We start from the raw sequence: 22,252 nt of genomic DNA on the forward strand, positions 1-22,252 counted from the left end.
GTAAACCCCAGACAAGTAACCTCTTGGTTCTTCTCATACTTTTTTTTACAAAAACTTGCTCTTAGGAAACAATATAAATTAATCTGATTTTAGGTCAATGTTACTTCTTCTAAGGATATATGCATTTTGAATAGATGCAGTCTGAAAATTTGTGTCACCATTTGAAGGGATTCCATGCATCAGTGGAAGGCAGGGGGTAAGAAGGATTTATATTTTGGGATGGGGAAACCTTTTTGACCAAAGAACAGAACTGAGTAGTATCTACAATGCTCATAAAATCCTTGAGCTTGAACTTCAATCTGCCAGGGTATGAATTTTGTTTAAGTCAACTCCTGACTTGTTTGGGGTTGCTTCCTTTATTTACCTTTTCCTCTTCCTGAATCTTGGGCAAAATATAAGCACCTGGAAATAATTCTGATACAAAAAGAACTCATAATCTAGATATGGAGATAAGGAAATATTTAAGAAAGAAATGAGAACAAATCAGGCCTTAAGAATAGCCTAATAGGTTTTGAGCTTTCTTCCCTCAAACATCCCAAAATAATCTGAAAAGCCATATAAAACTTCATACATCTTAAGTTGACACCTAAATTTTAAAATTCTAAATGTAAGGAGTTGCTAAAGATGGAACTTCCAGCACATTTTAAAATATTAACATTTTAAAATAAAAATATTTATCCTACAGGAAGCAACTATATAAGTGCTATTCATTTGGGGCAGCTGCCAGGCTGGTGCCTCAACCTTCTTGACCACTGATTCAAGTGGTGGACATGGAATAAGTTCTAGTAGGCCACAATCTCTAGTCATGGATGGGGACCTTCTGGGGCAGTTGCTAAATTACCACCTGTGGTCATTGCTGTCCTTGCTATGCCAGAATGAATAACAGGACAATCAGTACTTCTAGAGCCTTCTATGCTGGGTATCAGAGCCTGCTGGAGGCTGCTGTCCAAGTAGCATTTACATGGCAGAAAAGAGAATAGAGTTAATTAACAATATTGAGATACAAAAATTCATCTCCAAAAAAGCAGATTAACTTTTTGCACTTTCCTAGAAATCAGATGTACCTACAACTTCTAAAGTTAATGAAGACAATGTAGATCATTATGCAGTCATCCCACTTTTAAAGCAAGTCATGGGAATATTTAATGTGGAGGGGAATGAGCTGTTTTTCCAAGATATTGAAAATGGTGATGTAGTGATTGAAAGAATTAATTCTACTTTGGGAATTTTGTTTTTTCATTGTATTAATCTGTTTAGGAAGTGGCATCACAAGAGACATATCCCACTTAGAAATCACAGTTCTTTGTCCATTAAGAGATATGCCTTTTCACAGTCACCATGGGGATCCTTTATCATATTACCAAACTGGTGACATTATTCAAAATGGAATCAAGGATTTTGGCAGATTTCATGAAAAACTAGCAGTGTCTCTTTATAGCTCATCTCTTTCGCCACACCTATCTGGTTATTAAACTAGGTGTAATTACTTCTGAAGAGCTTCCTTTGTAATATAGAAGGAGTGTTGAACTAAATAGCAATTCTCTAGATTCCTATGAAAATATTATACAGAGATCTCCGGGATTTGTTAATCCAGAATTAGTTGAATTCCTTCTGGGAAAACCAGGAATAGATGAATCTAATACATCATCTTTAATGAGAAGTCTATAAAGCAAAAATTTCTCTGAAGATGATTTTGCTCCTGCATTAAGAAAAAATTTGTCTGCAGTTAGGCTTTAATATGTGTGAATACTGGAGTTAACTATTTTAAGGTTTAATGCCATGTGGATGCTATGAATGGATACAATAAAGCTCCGGAAATAGGTAAGCAAAATATGGAAGGTTTGGTAGCTCAAGGAACATTATACATGACAAAAGGAAATCTAAAAAAGTCCAGAAGATTTTAAGCTTGCATTAGAAAACTGTCCAACTCACAGGAATGCAAGAAAATACCTCTGCCAACTACTTGTAGAAGTTAGAAGAAGAAAACTTTTTAAATTCTGAAAGTTACTATAAGAAAGTTTTGGCTTTGGATGAGATTTTAAAGATACAGAGGACGCTTTGCAGAAACTTTGTAAATATATGCAGAGAAAAAAGTTGAATAGGAAGAAAAGCAGAAAACAAAGAAAACAGAAACAAGTGAAGAAAACAGAAACAAAAGCAGAAAACAAAGAAAACAGAAACAAGTGAAGAAAACAGAAACAAAAGCAGAAAACAAAGAAAACAGAAACAAGTGAAGAAAACAGAAACAAAAGCAGAAAACAAAGAAAACAGAAACAAGTGCTCTTAAAAGAAGAGAAAAAAGTAAAAGAAGAAAAGAAGAAAGTTATCTTCTTCCTCTTCAGTGTTTCTTCTGCATATAAGTCTGTTTCTTCCTCATCCTCTTCCTCTTGAGGTCACAAAAGGCATAAGAAACAAAAGAGGAACCTTTCAGAGTCTTCTGGCAGTTCCAAAAGGCATTCATCTAAAGCATCCTCAGGTCAGATTGATCAGAATAGGAAAGATGAGAGCTAGCCAACTCCAATTAATACTTCAGTGTTTTTTTCTTAACCAAAAACAAGAAGTGGAAATCTGCTGGAAAAGCAGGATGGTTATATTGTCAAAAGACACAGGTAAAAGAGAAAGACACAAGCCCTCTTTTTTCATCTTCAGTTGATATACCTGAAAATTTTGGAGCAGGACTGAAGATCCAAGAGATTTTTACAATAGCTATAAAACCCAGGCAGGTAGTAGTGACATAGAAAAGCCATATAAATAAGACATTTTTCCAGTAGAAGAAATACCTCAGATTCCTTTTTTAGGTAAGATAAAATGTATAGTTATAGGAGATTTTAAAAGGATATAGAGGGAAGAAAAGAGTACCATAGAAGGTGTACCGAGTTCCATGAGGTATTCCGCTCCACCAGAAAGTTCAGTTGAAACACCCCCCACCCCCCACCCCAACATACTTATTCTGGATCACATGATTTCAGTAGACATGAGTAAAGGTATCAGGTAAATACAACAAGGAGAATGTGAAACAGAGGGCAATTTGGGGCAAGATAACAAAACAGAGAAGATAACAAAATAGAAGATAACAAAACAGAAGAAGATGGACTAAATAGCAAAGAGCAGTTCAGAAAGCAGAGTTTAAAAATTTACTTCAAAATTTACTCAATATATTTAGTCAGCTGAATTTGAGAAAGAAAAAGGAAATAAGCCAAAAATTAATATGTCATGGAAAGATACACCGTTACAATAAATGCTGTTAATAAAAGTTTTGAGGGTGTTTTAGTTTATAACATTCTGATGCAGAAATATCTGCTTCTAAAATTATTTGCAGATTACAGAATACTTTTCCCAAATTTTATTTGTTTCAGTTGTAGATCCCCTTGTCACAGCTTGAGTTCAGGCTTTTCAGTAGTATGTTTATACACAGTATATTTCTTACTGACAATTTAAATTTTTTCACCTAAAAATAATTCTCTGAAAACATTGTTTCTTTATTGTACTATTGAAGCCAGATTTAAAGATAGATAGTTAGTGTAGTTAGGTAAATCGGGTCTAATATCAAGTAAGATAAAGAAAATGGAAACCATTATCAAGAATGGAGTCCAGGAAACCAGAACAACACCTGGGGAAATTGAAAAGTTACTGTCCCCAAGGCCTGGAACCCATCCTAAGGAACTGTTAAAGAAGCAGCTCCCAGCAAACAGGGAGGTGCTAATCAAACCACTCCAGGCCCTTCCTGCCCAGATTATTCCTCCCTTCCCCATCAGTCCCCCTATCTCCCACCTTTTGGCCTTCCCACCTGCACTCTATCACTGCAGGATAGAGAGAAACAAAGGACAGAAATGTGGGAAGACTAAAAGAAGACCTTAGATATAAAAGGGAAGACCTCCCCCTTCCACTGATTCCGCCTTTTGGGTCCCCTTCTTTCTCTGGGAAGAAGTCTTTTCTGCTGTCCTTTAATAAAGCCTTCCACTTTCCATTCTCCACTTGCCTCGGAGTGCTACTCTGGTGTTCTACTTCAGCATCTGGGGAAGCAAGAACTAGTCACCGGTAAACAGCGGTAACACTATGGTATATGATAATTCCCTGGCCCACTTTATCTTGCTGTTTGAAATAAAATTACATTTCTGCATTGAATAAAAATTGCAACAAAAATTGTTGTGTTCTGTTCAACTAAAAGCCCTGAACTTTTGAAAGAAAAAACCCCTAGTTTTAGTTTAATAATTAGCTATTATAGTTTTATAATATCACTGTTCAAAACATAATGCAGTAGAATCTGAATATTGTGGTGATTTGATATTCACCATTATTCAATTTTTGAACAAGCTCTTATTTTTTAAGAAGTGGACATTTATATTGTTTCCTTTTCTCCTTGAACTCATACTTCCATTACACTTCTCACAGAGTTTTATCATAATGTAATTTTATGCTTAGCAACCTGATTGTCTCACACTTCTATGCATCAAAAATATCTCTAAATAGCAAAATATCTAAATTCCCTATGATTATGCTCTAACAGTAATCTAGATTGGGTCATTATTAGAATTATTGTTTGTATGCAATTGATCAAAACAATATACATATAACAATTTTGAGAAACAGTGGCATGAAGCATAAAGTCTAATTGTAAATGCACTTTTAATAGGATGGACAGGCTGAGTTCAATTAGTTCAAGTATCTGTGAACAAATAAACAAGTTAATGAATAAATGACACAATATTCAGTATCAATTCTATTCCTATTTTCTATTATTGCAGCATTAAAAAAACTTGTTCTCATAAATTTAAGGTGGTATGTCAATCAGATTGTCAAATTCTTTTGAGTTATATGCCAAAAATCATACAGACAGCTACCAATAAAAATGTTTTTTTAAAAAAAATATTCTTTCAGCTGCTACTCAGTTTTGTCTCCTTTTTTGTTAAAAAACATGCCTGTAATCCCAGCTCATGGGAGGTTGGGGCAGGAGGATAACATGTTTGAGGCCAGCCTCACAACTAAGCAAAACCTGTCTCAAAAAACAAAACAAAACAAACAAACAAAGCTCAGAAAAAAAACAAAAGAGGCAGGCACCAGGGATGTAGCTAAGGGGTAGAGTACCTCTGAGTTCAATCCCTGTACCGAAAACAAATAAACAAAAAGAATTAGGAACCACCTGGTTGTGCAAATATTTTTTTTTACCCAGTCATATAGCTGTTTGAGTTCAGTTGTAGGCATTGACTTGTTTATGTCTTGCTTTTTGCCTTAATATCCACCCCAACATAGCTCTCTTATACCCCATCCCTTCATCTCAATATTTAGTTTTAAATTTGATCAATATTCAGTTACTTCATTATGGTTGTATAAAAATTATTGGCATCTGAGTCATGTGATATAATTACTTTTGTTTTCCTATCCATTTTTTCCTAGAGTTAACCTTTAAGTTTGCATAATTTTCTACTGCCTTAAATCCTAAACTTTTCATCAGTTGTCTAAATCTCCTCTCAATATATTAAGATCCTGTAGCTATTTTGTCACCTTTATTTTTCTGAAGACTTGTCTCCCAGGGTGGAGCCTTGTGGCTTGCTTTCTATCTGGAGTGTTTGTTCATGTGCTGTGCTGGGTGTACACTGCAAACAGGGATATGTGAGCCACCATCCTGGAGTTTCTTTTTGTGCTTTTGTATTGAAACTCGTCTTCTGGATTCTACATTGGTTTCTTTCTTGGTTTACTCCCTCTTTTTGGAGAATATATTCTTCAGAGGCTCTCAGGAGAGGGTTAATAGGAGGAAAAATATTTGAAAATATATTATATTTACTGAACATATGATAATTGTATATATTTATGGGGTATACTGTGATATTGTAAACACATGTACATAATGTGTAATGATCAGAAAAATTGACATATCTATCACCTCAGACATTTGTCATTTCTTTTATTGGGAACATTCAAAACCCTCTTTATTATTTTGAAATATTCAGTTAATTGTTGTCAACCAAAGTTACCATATTGGGAAAAATTTATTTTTAGACTTTTTATGTCAGAAAATGTCTTATATTTCACCTGCACATTTTTGGGCATGGGGTACCAGGGATTTAACTCAGGGCACTCAACCACTGAGCCACATCCCCTGCCCTTTTAATATTTTATTTAGAGACGGTGTCTCACTGAGTTGCTTAGTACCTTGCTTTTGCTGAGGCTGGCTTTGAACTCACAATCCTCCTGTCTCAGCATCCCTAGTGGCTGGGATTATAGGCTTGTGCCACATTTGATTAATAATTTAGTCAGATGAAGAATTCCGCATTAGACAGAATTTTCCTTCAGAATTTTGAAAACCTTGCTCCACTGTCATCTAGCTTTCTAGGTTGCTTTTGAGAAGACCAAAGCATGGTTCCTTCCTTCTTTTCTTCCTCTTTCTGTCTTTCTTTCCTTCTCTCTTTCCCTACCTCTTCTCACCCCCACTTTCTTTTGTTTTGGTGTTGGTACTGGGGATGTGGGAATGGAACCCAGAGGTGCTCTACCATTGGGCTACATTCCCAGCCCTTCTTATTTTGAGACTAAATTGCTTAGGTTGATCCTCTTGCCTCAGTTTCTCAAGTAGCTGGTATTACAGGCACATGTCACCATGCCTGGCTCAAAGCCATGATAATGTTTATTCATTTGTAAAAGAACTAAGTCTTTCTCTCTTGAGTAAGATTTTAAATTTTGTTCTCAGTTTTCAGAAGTTTCATGAAATGTATCTTAGTGTTAATATATTTTCATCTACTGTTCTGGGCACCTGTGGTCTCCTTTAATCTAGAAACATGTTGAGTTCAAGGAAAATTTCTTTATCTCTTTGATGATTTCCTCTCTTGTATTTTCTCTTTCTATAACTCCTATTGTTTAGATGTTGGATACCCTGAACTAGTTTTCCAGTTTTCTTATGTATTTTTTTCCTGTTATTTATAATTTTGCTCTTTTGGAGTTAGGCTCAACTTATCTATGAATATTAACCTTTCTATTGATTTTTTTTTTGTACTGCAGATTGAATCCAGAGGCACCATTGAGCTACATCCCCAGCCCTTTTTTAAATTTTGAGTCCAGGTCATGCTAAGTTACTTAGGGCCTCAATAAGTTGCTTAGGCTGGATTCAAACTTGCAATCTTCCTGCCTCAGCCTCATGAATTAATAAGATTATAGGTGTGTGCCACTGTGTCCAGCTTCTTATTGAGTTTTCAATTTCAATTATTAAAATTTAAATTTTCAAGAGTTCTTTTTTGTTCACGGACTTTTAAAAAAGCATCCTCTATCCTGGTATATCTTTTTCTCTAACTATGAGGATATCAATGGTAGTTTCTCTGTTTGTTTGTATCTTCTTGCATAGTCTGTTTTCTCCAAGTTTTATTTTTTTCATTTCTTTTGGTTTTGGTATCTTCCGTGGTTTAAATGTCCTCACCAAAACTCATGTTGAAAGTTAGCTCCCACTGTGAGGCATAAAGAATTGGGACCAGATGCGACCTTTAAGAGGTAATTGGGTCATGAGAGGAAAGCCATTCATGGATTCATGTCTGAGTACATTATTCAGGGAGTGGGTTGGTAATTACAAGAGTGAGTCTATCATAAAGGCCAGTAGGGGCATCGTTGTGAGTACCTTCGCCATGTGATGCTCTGCACCATCTCTTGGCTCTAAAAAGTCCCACTGCCAAGAAGGCTCATATCAGATGCAATCCCTAGACCTTGAACTTCCTAGTCACCAGAACTGTAAGAAATAAATTTCTTTCCTTTATAAATTACCCAGTCTCAGGTATTGAGTTATAGAAATAGAAAATGGACTAAGATTATGTCTATATTTCATGTTAGTTTCCTAAATTGTGTGTTGATCCTTGCTGTATCTGCTTTATTTGCAAATTGGGCACTAAAAAAGTTGTGGTGAAGCCCTATATACTTGGTAGGGCTTGCTGACTAGGTTTAGCTATAGGTGATTAGCCTGAGCTGTTCTGTTGCAGTCTCTGATCTCAGTATCTGCATTTCTTTCTTGGTCAGCAAAAGCCATTCATGGAAGAAATAGGCTTCATTGCCAGCATTTTGGAAACTAAGTGAATGAAAGGGACTGTGTGCTGTTGGGAGAGTTTTTAGCATTCAATATGACACATTCACTTAATTTCCCTATTTAGATAAGTTATTCTCATCTTTAATTGTGCTTGGTGTTCCCTAGGTAAAGTCCTTCTATAGAAATGAAACCTCCAGTTTTCTGTTGGAGAAAGGATGGTTCAGTTGTTTCACTTCTGGAGTAGAGGAGAAATCGAAAGGCCAAATGTTCAACTATCTCTCAACTTTTAACTCTATTGCCATTCTTACCATCAGAGGTACTTGGGTTTTTTTTCATTTCTGGATATTTTTAAGAACTTGGTAATTTCCTCCTTGGCTTTCCCAATATTGGCTTAAGATTTAGTAGTTTTGAAACTTCCTAGTCAATTATCATATGCCCATCTTTATTATAGCTTCCAAAACGTTGTTGTGTTTTTTTCCTTCTATTACTTTTATCTGTCTTTTTCTGTTTTTACTGGTGGCAGAGATTTTTAGTTGTCTCTTGATATCTGTCCTCATCTTTTAGGTAGCAGAACTGAAGTTTTAGGTGGATGACTATTTGAATTAGTGACTATACTTCCCAGTCTCTCATATAGCTGGGTGTTTTAATGTGTTTATGTTCTGGCCAATTGGATGCAAGCAAAAATTATGGCTGCAACTTTTGGTTGAATGATGTCTTTAAAGGGAGAGGGACAGCATTTGCTCTCCTTTTTTTCCCCCGCTTCTGGATGGAAGACAGATTGAGGAATTTAGGTAGTACAGCCAACCTGGATCATGGGACAGTAGCTGTGTGGCAGATGGTAGTTAAATGGTGAAGAAAAAAAGTTAGGGATATGATTTTCTATTGATTGCTGAGTTACCATACCAGCCCTAGATTGCCTAAAATTAAGAAGTGAATTTCTATCTTATTTAAGCCATGTTAATTTTAAGGCTTCTGTTACTCTCATTTGAATATAATCTTAACTGATTCAATGTCATTTAAAAAGTTCCTCTCTTTTTAAAAATTTCTCTCTTTTTGATAGTGTTCTGGAAGCAACTATAGTATGTTTCTACTGACAATGTTGACAACAATCAAAAGGCTATATTTTTTTCTTCATTTAAATTTTCTAATAACATTTTTTAAAATCAAACACTAAATGTATTTTTATCTTCAGAATGAAAACAAAAAGGTTGTTTTCTGCATTTTTCCTTTTCTCTCTTCCTCTCTCTCTCTGTTGGGAATTGAATGAAGGGCCTCACACATGGTAGAAATGTGTGAGTAGTAGTAGCATTACTACTGATCTATAGCTCAGTTTTTCTATAATTTTTTAAAATTTTAAAAATAGAATAGCTTACAGAATGTATCTATCAGAAGGATATGATAACCTTCAGAAAAAAAGATGTAATCTTCTAGTCATCTTTTTCTACTTAAGTCAGCAAGGTATTGTCTATTTAAATATTGAATGCAGTAGTTTTGGCAGTATTGGTATTGAGCTCTTCTTTCTGACAATAATCAGATAATATGTTTAGTCACCATTTGAGGGTACTCCTGAGGGTACTCCTGGTTCATATAAGTAAAGTTAAATGCCCAAGGCAGAAGAGAATATTTCCTATTTGCTTTCACAGGAGGAAATTGTGTGCCCAGTTTATCTAAAAAAACCCGCATCTTTGAGATACAAGTTCAATAGAAAGTAGGCTAAAATACAGATATGCTTTGTGCCACTTTGAAAATGGAATCTGATCTCTCAGGAACTCACTTTTAATTACTTTGATTCTGGAAGTGATTTTAAAATGCAGGCTTTGCAGAAACATTAATTGCCTAGGATTTGAAGAGCTCCTATAGTTTGGTCCACACACAATTTCTATATATCACAAGATGATAGATTAATCAAAGCTACAGAAAGCCCTATGTTGGGAGTTGCCACAAAGAAGTGAGCATGAACCCTTAGCCTTGAGCGACGGAGATGTTTCTGCTACCTGCGGAAACAGGTGGATCTCACCATCTCAGCAGAGGAATGATGCTTTGGGAGTGGGTGTCACCCAATGAGACTGGGATACACCCCCTGAAACCCAATCCCTTGCCTCATTTGGGTTGAACTTAATGTCTTTCTCCCAATAGAGGAGGTGGCTTGCTCTTTCCTTCCAATGGACCCTTAAGATTGAGAACCGTCACTGATTCCTGCAAGCAAAAGGTATTTCTGTGTGTTGCATGCTTCTTTTGCTGTTTTCTTAAATTATTAGTGCAGCTAGCTCTTGTGAACCCAGCATAGGTCACCAACAGGATTAGTTGGTGTTAATCCTATATTGTTTTTCTCTCATGAATTATCTAGGCAACATTCTAACAGTAATCATACAAATTGTTCAGAATTGAATTCCAAATCTAAAACATGAAACTACCTGGGCCAGGGAACCAATAGGAACTCTTAGGTAAAGAAAGACTGAATGGTAGGAAAATGAGTCTGGTGTTCCCAAGTTACAGTTCTGCAGCTGCCTGAAATATACAATCTGGGTGTGAGGCATAATTAAAGGAGATGACACAGCCAGTTCAATCCCATAACTTTCATCTGTGTCTCCACCTCACTTCTCTGGATGGGACTGTAGGGTTTTCACTGTAGAGGATTCAAACATGCTCTAGGGAGTTCCTGAGTGAAAATGTGGGTCCTTTGGATCACTTTACAGCTTGTTCTCTTTTCAGTGAATTATATATTGAAACTGGTGATGAGATTGTTGACAGTTATTAATATACCACAAACTCAGGGTTGAATAAGCTCAAATTAATATTGGGGTGTTGTTTCCATGTAAGCACAGTAATTAAGTATGGAGCTCCTTAGCTGGGACCAATAGTAACCTATCTCAAAGAGAAAGCTGTCCTGGTATTTATATGACATCCAGGACCTCAAATTGGTCTTATTCTTATTTAGGCACATGCTTTCAGGCAGTGTATATGGAAATTCACTCTGATTTCATCAGATGTTTTCTCAAAGCTCTCTGTAGAGAGTGTCTGAAGGTGGGATGTCAGTACTGGGGATTGAATCCAGGGCCTCATGCATTCTAGGCAAGCAGGCAGAGTGCCATTGAGCTATATCCCCAGACCTTTTATTTTTATTTTGAGATCTTGCTAAGTTGCCCAGGTTGACCTTGAACTTATTATCCTCCTGTTTCAGTCTCCCAAGTAGCTGGGATTACAAGTGTGCAACACTGCATCCATTTTCCATGCCTAGATTCTATTACCAGTAAATGCAGATGGTTAGGCAGAATATTTTGAAGAAAGCAACACAAATTTTATGGTGTGGAGTGAATCTTAACTATCTCACTGCACAGTGGTGATAGGCAAGTACTGACATGAGGTCAAGGGCATTCTTAAGGTGGTATCTCTGTAGGACTTAATTCCTAGAAATGTAGTTGAAAGGGTGTGCTCATGAAATCAAGGGTTGTTCTTAAATACCATGACATTTATATCTTCGCTGGAGGCATCAGTCACAAATGTATAAGCTGGAGTTAGTCCAGTATAAACCAGGATTGAGGTAAAACTGAGGAGGGTTTCAGAAACTATAAATCTGTGGCCCCCTCTAGTGGGTTATAAGAAAGTCAATATAGAGAAATAAGGAATAAACAATTGATAATGCTAGGTAAACTCCAAGAATCAGTAGACCTGGAAGACTCCAATATGGCTATTCATTGGACATCATATACATGCCTTGGCTGGAAAAATCCAAGAGTTCTATTTATTCTTTTTTCTTTCTTTCTCTCTCTCTCTCTCTCTCTCTCTCTCTCTCTCTCTCTCTCTCTCTCTCTCTTTCTTTCTTTCTTTCTTTCTTTCTTTCCAGTACTGGGGATAGAACCCAGGGACATTTCATCCCTTAGTTACATCCCCAGCCCTTTTTATTCATTTTGAGACATGGTCACATGAAGTTGTCCATGTTGGCCTCAAACTTGCCATCCTCCTGCCTTATGAGGCTTCCTAAGTGGCTTGGATTACAGGCATGTATCATCTTTCCCAACTAAGAATTTTATTTCTATTAATTCTATTTCTGGGCTTTCACACATGAACTTTGAAAGATTATCCTATAGATAATTTGCTCTAGGTAGTTCAGGAAAACTCACATATATTTCATTGGAGGTTAGACTCAGCCATAAAGAATAATGAAATTATGTCATTTGCTGGTAAATGAATGGAACTGGAAAATATCATGCTAAGTGAAATAAGCCAGACTCAGAAAGTCAAGGGCCAAATGTTTTCTCTCACATGTCGAAGCTAGAGAGAAAAAATGAATAAAGATGAATCTCATGAAAATATAACAGAGACCAGTTGAATAGACAAAGGGGGAATATGAGGTAGGGGGGAAAGGAGGGGAGGGACAGGGTATGTGTTGGGGAATGAAATTGGCCAAATTGTGCTTTGTGCACATATGAATATATTACAATGAACTCCACTTTTACGTATGATAATGCATCAATTTAAAATTCCGTTTAAAAAATGGAAGGGTCTCAGGTGCAGTGATGCATGCCTGTAATTCCAGGTCTTGGGAGACTGAGGCAGGAGGATCTCAAACTCAAGGTCAGCCTTGGCAACTTAGTGAGAACCTGTCTCAAAATAAAGAGTAAAAAGGGATTTGGGGTGTCACTTGGTGGTAGAGCATCCTATGTTCAATCTCCAGTACCACACACACACAAAATAAATAGATAAAATAAATTGAAGGGAGACCAGTAGAGTAGAGGAAAAAGATAATGGGGGAGGGAGGAGGGTAAAGGGAGGTATTTAGGAATAATATTGATCAAATTATGTTATGTGCATGTACAAATGTGTCACAACAAATCCCACTGTTATGTATAATTATTAAGCACCAATAAAACATCAAAAATCAGAATATAGTTAAGAAAGGGGATTAAATTTTTTTATGAAAAAGTAAAATCTTACATACATAAATTCATATTTTATCAGCATAAATTTGTTTTTAATATTTAATTTTTATTTATTTATTTTGAATACATATATTCACAGGGTTCAAACTTTGAAAGGCTATGTAGAAAAAAAATTACTTTTCCACTCTTATTCTTTAGCTAACCAATAACTTTATGGAGATAATAAACATCACCAGAATCTGAGATTCTTTCCAGAGAAAGAAATATAAATTATTCAATCTTATCAATATTTTCCTAAATAGAAGGGACTACAATACTTTTCTGAGCCTTGATTTTGTTGATTACTGTATTTAGGTAATCATTTCATAAAAATGAGACTAAGTTGCTAAGGCTGGTCTAAAACTTGTGATTTTCCTGCCTCAGCCTCACAAGTTGCTAGCATTACAGGCATGCACCACTGTGCTTTATTTTTGGACTTTAAATTGTATATTCCATTGCTCTGTCTTTTCATTCCCCAGGATCATACTGTTTGGATATGTTCTTAATATCTGGTAGAAATAGTCCCTGGATAGTCTTATTTTTTGTGTGTTTTTAATGTAAGTTTCATTATCAGGATGTCTGGTTATCCTGTTGGAAATTGCATCACATTTATAGGTCATGAATAACTGACATCTGTCTGAGTTTTCCTAAGAACACTGTTCTTCCTTACTATCATTTTTGCAAAATTAAAAGAACTGGAAAGATATTTACAGTAAGGGTATTCTTCCAAAACACTGCTTTGAAGGGAATTGAATAATCTTGGTCAGAATTATTTATATTAAGGACATAGTGGATATAAAAGGAAGTCTAATATTTTAATTATGAATCATTTGCCATGATTCCTTATAAGATGTTCAGAGGATTTGATTATATTCAAAAATTAAATATGAAGTGATATAGTGAGGTGTTCATTCTGGATAAGATTTTCTCCATGTGTATTTTGAGCTCCCTCTGTAGATAGAAAATGTCAGATATAGATCAGTGACAATGGATTTGAGGTCATGTTTTTCTTAAAGATTGGATTGTTCTATACAAAAGGTGACACCATTGTTCCTGTAATTTTTTTGAACTTTTAACTCTTGCTGAACTTATTATTCTGTAGGAAGGAAATACTGGCTTGCAATTTTTCCTGAATTATCAGAAAAGAACATGCCTCCTGGTTAAAAACTTATGTGTGATTTTTTTTCAGGCTGGATTACAGGCAATTGAAAGGTTTTGCCTTGTAAGCCTCATGGGGTGACAATGGGAGAGAATCTGCCCTCTCCGCACTACATTTAGTGCACCACCAATGTATTGCTATCTGTGAAGGGGGTTGCAGACAAGGACTCAAGTCTGACAGAGCATGTTCTTAGAATAGTTGCAATCCTGATTCTGGTGCCTTCATTCTTAGGTCTCTTTAACTGAGCTCTTGGGCTAGGTCCTCTTCAACGGCTTTTGCCAAGATGTCCTTATGGGGGAAAGAGAAAGAAAACTTGAAGACACTTTTCCCTGCTCTCAATACTGAGTACTTTTCCACTCCCAGTCTTTCCTACTTGCTGTCCCAAACTCCTGAGAAAACTGTCAGAAAACTGTCTGAGTTTTTGTTCAAGTTTCCCTCCACAGTGAGATGACTCCCATTTGACCTTCAGCCAATGCACAGTTCCATCAGGGCAAATGGAACAGCAGAGTTGGCACTTTTCCTAGTTTAGACTCTTGCTTATACTATCACAGTAAGTGATTAAAGGCTTAATCCTCTCATTTTTGATTTGTTGATTTACTGTGATATGTGGCAGCTCAGCTCTCTTTCCTAGCTTAGCTAAGCTCCTGACAAGAATAAAGCTGTCTGCCTTTCTTTATGGAGTGACAAAGGATTAAACAAGGGCTATATTTACTGGGGAGTGCCAGGGGAACAAACAGCTACTTGTGTAGAAAAAACAGTCCCTTTGTTTGGGACATGGTCCTATCTCCCAACATCCTCCTATGTAATACCTTCCATTTGCCCTTCTAGATCACTCTCTACTTTCTTCTACCTTGTTTGGTGCCTCAGGAAGCAAATCTATAGAGACTGATTCAATGAACTCCCTCACACTCCTGCTTCAAGTAGGGTGTAGCCAATGGCATCAGGATTAGATCTAGATATGAGAGGAGAGTGAGATCAGGGTATTTATTCCCCTACATATCCTCCCCACCAGATTATCATGGAATTGTTGTATCCCTCTACTGAATGTGACAAAGATTCTTTGCTTGTCCAAACTTAAATCAGGTTGTTAAGATTTTTTCTAGGCCCTCTGTGTACTCCCTTGTACAGGTCTATTTTCGGAAAGAACACTCTCCCTTAATATCTGGTCACTCTCATTATCTGATCCATCTGGTCACTCTCATTATCTACTGCTGGGCATGGAGGCGCACATATGTAATCCCAGCAGCTTGGGAACTGAGGCAGCAGGATCTTGTGTTCAAAGTTAGCATAAGCAATTTAGCAAGTCCTCAAGCAACTTAGTGAGACCCTGTGTTTAAATAAAATATTTTTTAAAAGGGCTGGGGAGTGGCTCAGTAGTTAAGTGCCCCTGGGTTTAATCCTCAATACCAAAAAAAAAAAAAAAAAAAGTCATTTACTATCTCCTTGGTGATGTCTAGTGACCTTGTCCTGTCTTTAGCAAGAATTCTGTTAGATTGGCGTTACCAGAATCCCCCTTACCTCTGATGTTTCCTCTTAGTAGTTTTTTATCCACTGACCCCATCCATGCTCCTTGGTTATAAATTTCCTCTTGCCTATACTATATTCAAAACCAAGTCCAAATTCTCTTCCTCACTGCAAAATCCCATTGTCAAGGTTCTTATACATACTGCAATGGTCCTGAATAAGTATTATTCCATGAGTTAACAAGAGTCAGTAAGTTGTTGTTGTTGTTTTTAACAACAGTCAAAGATCCTGCCAGGCAGTCTTCTTTGGACAGCTCTCTCTTCTTCAGTCCTAGAAGTGGTCTAGCTATTGTACTATTCTTATTGTTTCTGCAAATATTCTCTTTCCATTATTCAATTTGAATTTGCCATCTGTTTCTTGCTGGCAACTTGACTGACTTAGCTCCTTACATTAGTATTCCATTTTAAAAAGGAAAACAAGAGCTAAAGTCATCTTAAAATATAAGCTTAAAGATAACTCAGTGGATTAAAAAATACCTTTGAATGAAAATATATATATATATAAACAAATACATATATAGTCAGGTACCACATGTAGTAAATGATGGTGGTGGTCTGTTAAGATTATAATGGAGGACATTAGACATCTATCTGCTCTCTCAGAACCATTTCTGCACCAATCATGGCCATCTTTGTGGAGCTCAGCACCAAAGCCAAGATGCCCATTTTAGTTCTAGGCACCTGGAAGTCTCCCCCAGGCAAAGTCAAAGAAGCCTTGATGGTGGCCATTGATGCAAGATATTGCCACACAGACGGTGCCTATGTCTATAATAATGAGAATGAGGTGGGAGAAGCCTTCCAGAAGAAGATCCAAGAGAAGGTGGTGAAGTGGGAGGACCTCTTTATTGTGAGCAAGTTGTGGTGTACCTTCTTTGAAAGGACACTTGTGAAGGAAGCCTGTTGGAAGAGCCTCAAAAATCTGAAACTAGACTATATAGATGCCTGTCTTATTCATTGGCCCCAGGGATTTCAGTGTGGGAAAGACTTATTACCCAAAAGATGATAAAGGCAACAACCTCATTAGTAAAGTAACATCTTTGGATGTCTGGGAGGTCATGGAGGAGCTGGTGGATGAGGGATTGGTGAAAGTCCTTGGTGTCTCCAACTTCAACCATTTCCAGATTGAAAGGATCTTGAATAAGCCTTGAATATAAACCAGTGACCAATCAGGTCAAGTGTCACCCATACCTCACCTAGGAGAAATGGATCCAGTACTGCCATTCCAAGGGCATCACTGTCACAACCTACAGTCCCCTGGGCTTTCCAGATACACTTGGGCCAAACCAGAAGACCCTTTACTACTGGAGGACCCCAAGATTAGGAGATTGTTGCAAGACATAAAAAATCGTCCGCCCACATTCTGATTCAGTTCCAGATCTAGAGGAATGTGGTGGTGATCCCCAAGTCTGTGACACCAGTATACACTGTCAAGAATTTTCAGGTCTTTGACTTTACATTGAGTGATGAGGAGATGGAGACCGTATTCAGCTTCAATAGGAACTGGAGGGTCTGTGTCCTGGCTGACCAGGCTCATTTGGTAGAATACACGAATTACTGAACCTGAATCTCCTGGTAGATACTTTCTCTTCACTGAAGTGGAACTTGATCTCTCTGAGGCCTGTTTTAGCCAAGTTTATGTGTCTGACCTTGTCAGATACAGAAAATGTTTTAAAAAAAATTTTATTGGTGCATTATAATCGTATATAATGGGATTTGTTATGCCCTAATTGTACATGCATGCAACATTAGTTGCTCAATCTCCTTCTAGAAGCTTCCTTTCTTTCCTCTCTTCCTTCCCTCCAGCTAAGGTTTTATTTAGATCCATATGTTGAACCAGGGGAAGACTTATCACTGGGAAGATGCTGAGGGCCATTACCAAGTATGTATGACACATCGTAATCCTTGCCAGTGTACCCCATGTTAAATGTGGTAACACTGGCATCTTTGCTGATGGTGTCACCAGTGACGCAATTTTTCCAAAGGAGCCGTCAATTGGCTTGGTGTCTTGGCATTTCTGTGTCTTCCTCCCTTCTACTAGTGATGGTCTAAAATTTGGGGGCCAACAGAGGTGAGGCAAGAAGCTCACCCCCCCACTGGTGCTTAGGCCTATCCACAAGCATGGCTGAATGCTGGACCGGTAGTCAGTGACGGGTTGATCTGGTTGCAGTGGATTCAACCTAAGACAGGAAGTTGACGCCCAAAGGTCAGCTCTCCCATGACGGGTAAGAACCACATGTTGAATTGGACAACCTACCAGGCACGGTCCTAAGCCACATTGCTTGTTGTTTAATTAATCAGAAGGGGGGAGATGCTGAGGGCCATTACCAAGTATGTATGACGCATCGTAATCCTTGCCAGTGTACCCCATGTTAAATGGACTTGCCTTGGAAATTTGCTGCGACCTTGCTTGTGTGTTTGAGAAAGGTGACCCTGCTCAATCACCAGGGTGGATCCAGGATTAGGGTGTATTCCTGCAGGAAGTATCTCAGTCCTTGGGTTTAGGGCGTGACTATAGGAGTTTTAGGGAAGTTGAGGTTGAAGATTATTGCTGCTGGGATTAGGGTGTTCCTGTTGCTTGTTCCCGTTGAGTTCTCGTGAGATTCAAATGGGATTTTGGAAAAAGCCTCGTGGAGTAGGTGAAGTGTGCGGGAGAACGAGACTGCCCCTGAACGTGTGTGGAGGCTGGTGTGAGATCCGGAATAAAGAATTGCTGTTTGAACCTACAAAGCTGTGTGGTGCCTCCTGATTCTGGTGCCCCCCCAAGACATCGGCAGGAAGTGTGACTCAGATGAGCAATTTCTTCCACTTATTTTATCTGAACAAATGTTTATTAAACACTAGGATCTCTGCTAACATTGAATATGCAAAAATAAAAATAATTTAAAAAAAGATTATAACAGAGCTGAAAATTCCTGTCACAGCCATTGCATCATCAGAATCACCCACATGTGTAGTAATGCTGGTGTAAACAAATTTGCATCACTGCTAGTCACATAAAAGTACAGCAATACAATTATATACAGAACATGTTACTTGATAGTGATAATAACCTACTATGTTACTACTTTATATATTTACCTTAGTTATTTTAGAGTGTACTTCTACTTATAAAAAAGTTTACTGTAAAACAGCATGCTAATATTACAGCCTTATACATCTTGTATCTCTTGACTGCATAAAGAGACCATGTTGAGTGATGGACCTCCACCATGTAGGTTTGTGTAAATGTATTTCTATGATGTTCCCCTAATGACACATTCATCAGCACATATCCCTGTTTTTAAGTGATGCACAACTATTATTAGGTTATAAGTGGAAGATATGAAGAAACATTTAGCTGATGCCTCCTGTGCAGTGAGAATTCCATAATACCTGCTTAACGTTATTAACATATTAGAGAGTGGTAATTTCTGTGAATTGTGTGTCTGAAAATGACCAATAAGTGTTTGGTATGTTTGTATATTTGTAACAAGAAGATTAGTGGTTACTGTAGAGAGAATTTCTTAGAAGCAAAACTGCCAGTGGAAAGGATCTGAAGATTAAACTCTTCTATCTGAGGATCAAGCTCTCATCATTTAACTCAAGGTTTTGGTATATCTTCAAAAGGGCATTTTGGTAGTTTTTTAAAAATAAACACACATTTTTTGACATTTCTGTCCTTAAAAAGTAGCACAAAATTCTTGGGATTTTCTAAATAGACCATTATGTCTTCTGCATATAGGGATATTTTATTTCTTCTCTTCCAAACTGTATGCCTTTTATTTCCTTTTCTTACCTTATTTCAATGCCTATGACTTCCGGTGCTATGCTGAGTATGGATGGTTAGAACTGACTTCTTTGTCATGTTCCTAGTCTTAGAGGGAAAGCATTCATCACTTCAATTAAATAGGAAGTTAGCTATAAGTTTTACATGAATGGGTAGGTATTGAATTTTGTCCAAAGCTTGTTCTGCTTCAATTGATATAATCATCTAATTTTATTCTTTAATTTTTAAATATAGATTATTCTGACAGGTTTTCAAACATTAAACCAATTTACATCCTTTAAACGAACCCCATGTGGTCATGGTGTATTTTTTTTAATATATTGGTGAATTCTATTAACATTCTCTTAAGCTTATATCATGTATATGCATAAAGGATATTGGTCTTCAGTTTTCTTTTTTTTTTTTTTTTGTACTGTCTTTGTCTGTTTTTGGTATGGATAACTACCTTAAAAGATGAGTTGTGAATTGTTGCCTTCTCTTGTATTTTCTGAAAGAGATTGTGTAGAAACAGTGTTAAATCTTCTTTAAGTGCTTGGTAGAATTCCCCAAACCATCTGGAGATTTCTTTTTCAAAAGTTTTAAAATGATGAGTTTAATTTCCTTAATAGTTATAGGGCTGTTTAAATGATCTATTTCATACTGGGTGATTGTGATAGTTTATACTTTTCAAGAAACTGGTCCATTTCATCTAAATTATTAGATTTATGCATGTACAGCTGTTTGTAGCATTCTTTTTATTACCATTTGAATGTCTACTGGGTCTACAATGATAACCTCATTTCATTTCTGATATAGGTGTAATTTATATTATATTTTTTCTATTTCCCTTGTCAGATATCCTGTCAAGTGGATATGAAAGTCCTGGCTTTCCGCCAAGCCTCCTCTGACTGTTCAGCAGGGAAGGAGAGGTGCTTTATCACAATTCTGCAAGAGTGAACTCCCCACTTAGTCTTTACTGATAGCTGTTGAATGTGTGTGTGTGTGTGTGTGTGTGTGTGTGTGTGTGTGTTTTCCTATGATGAATTGGTTGGAGTAGGGTGGTCTTTTGGCTAGAATAAGTAGGCTTTCTTTGGGGGGATGGTATTGTTTGGTCTGCATTCGAGTTTCTACATGAAGATGTTTCTCAGGACCTGGTCCAGGTTTTATGAGGCAAAAGAAACTCAGCAAACTGTTTGCTGTGTCGTCTCTCAGATCTTGTGGTTCCTATTTAGTGCAACTTTTCCCTTTTTTTTGGTGATACTGGGGACTCATCCCAGGATATCATGCTTACTAGGCAAGTACTCTACCACTTAGCTACATCTTGTGCCTTCTTTTAAACTTTCATTTTGAGACAGAGTCTAGCTAATTTGCCCAGACTGGACTTGAATTTGCCTTCCTTCTGCCTCAGCCTTCCATCTAGTCCTCTTAAGTAGCTGGAATTACATGTTTGTGTTATCACATCTGGCTCTTATCCTTTCAGAGTCTTCTTATGTTTGTGTTATATTTACTGCCCAGGGATTTACTTAGCAAGATAAATAAGAAATCTATTTAACCAATTTTGTCCCATTATCTCAAATGTGAAACACCCATAAAACTTAACTATATTTTCTGTCTATATGATAATAATATAAATTAGTATAATAAAATATTTTATATATTAATATATTAATTATATAATATATGACAACATACTAATTATGTATAATATACATGTAAATAAATATATAATCATATACATTAATAAATATATACATTATATTATATTATACATAATCATACTATATTAATTCTAATGTTTTATTATATATAATATGTAATACATAATAATATAATAATACAAGTAGATTATGATTTCTAATCTATTATAATACACCTGTGTACATTTCTTTAAAATATTCACAGAATTAAAAACTTGGGGCCTAATGGGTTAATCTTTTCTAGAATTGGAAATACCACCTTAGATTTTGAAAGATATTTGTTGGGTATAGAATTCTAGATTGACAGTATTTTCACTACTTTAAAGATGTTATTCTACTATCATTTATCTATCTATCTATTTATTTTGCAATATTGGGGATTGAATCCAGAAGTATTCTACTGCTGCCTATATCTCTAGCCCTTTTTATTTTTTAAGACAGTTTTGTTAACTTGCCTAGGCTAGTCTCAAACTTGCCATCCTCCTGCCTCAGCCCTCCTGTATCACTGGGATTACAGGCACATGCCACGATACCCAGCTCTATTGTTTCCTTATTTAAATTGGTTCCATTAAGAAATCTTTTCTTGGCTAATCCAGGTCTGGGAATAAATATATAAGAACATGGGACAATCTTATCCTTCTAGAAAGCAAAAATGCTATCAAACACTATTAGGGTCTGGTTTAAAAACAAAATAAAAACAAAAACAAAAACAAAAAAAACAAACAGCATCCAATGTGAAAATGTGAAGGAAATGTGGCTTCCCCTGGCCAAAGAGGGAACAGTTTGAGCATCAACAAGAACAATTATTGTAAAGGATTAAAAAATTATGTTGAAAAAAAAGAAAACTTTTCTTGCAGTTAACTTTGTTTTACTCTATGTGATAATTAACACCTTATTTCTCTCATTGAAAGTAGAAATATAACCTTTCTGTTGTTTTTTTTAAAGAAAGAAAAACAATATACATTGCTTATGCTTCTTGGGTTACAGCATTATAAAAGTATAATTTTTGTATTTTTCTGGGCCTTTTAAGATTTTCTCCTTAACACAAGGTTATTATTATTATTTTTTAATGATGTGCCTTTGTGAAGTTTCCTTTATTTTCTGTGCCTGGCATTTGCTGAGTTTCTTAGATCTGTGGTTTAAGTTTTTATCAGAATTGGAGAAATTTTGGCCATTATTCAAATATTGTTCTAGAAACTCTAATTATATGTGT

General features: G+C 36.5%; 1 protein-coding gene and 2 pseudogenes across 1 annotated transcript in view; 2 read left to right on the plus strand and 1 right to left on the minus strand.

The window, feature by feature from the left end:
* M1ap (meiosis 1 associated protein) overlaps nt 1-22,252 on the minus strand; it is a 104,093-nt gene that overhangs the window by 79,563 nt on the left and 2,278 nt on the right. The gene's annotated exons all lie outside the window — the stretch shown is intronic.
* LOC113188914 (tetratricopeptide repeat protein 14-like) lies at nt 806-3,238 on the plus strand (annotated as a pseudogene).
* LOC113188913 (aldo-keto reductase family 1 member B10 pseudogene) lies at nt 16,220-17,155 on the plus strand (annotated as a pseudogene).

The sequence above is a fragment of the Urocitellus parryii genome, chromosome 12 (assembly GCF_045843805.1).
Source record: "Urocitellus parryii isolate mUroPar1 chromosome 12, mUroPar1.hap1, whole genome shotgun sequence".
NCBI lineage: Eukaryota > Metazoa > Chordata > Mammalia > Rodentia > Sciuridae > Urocitellus > Urocitellus parryii.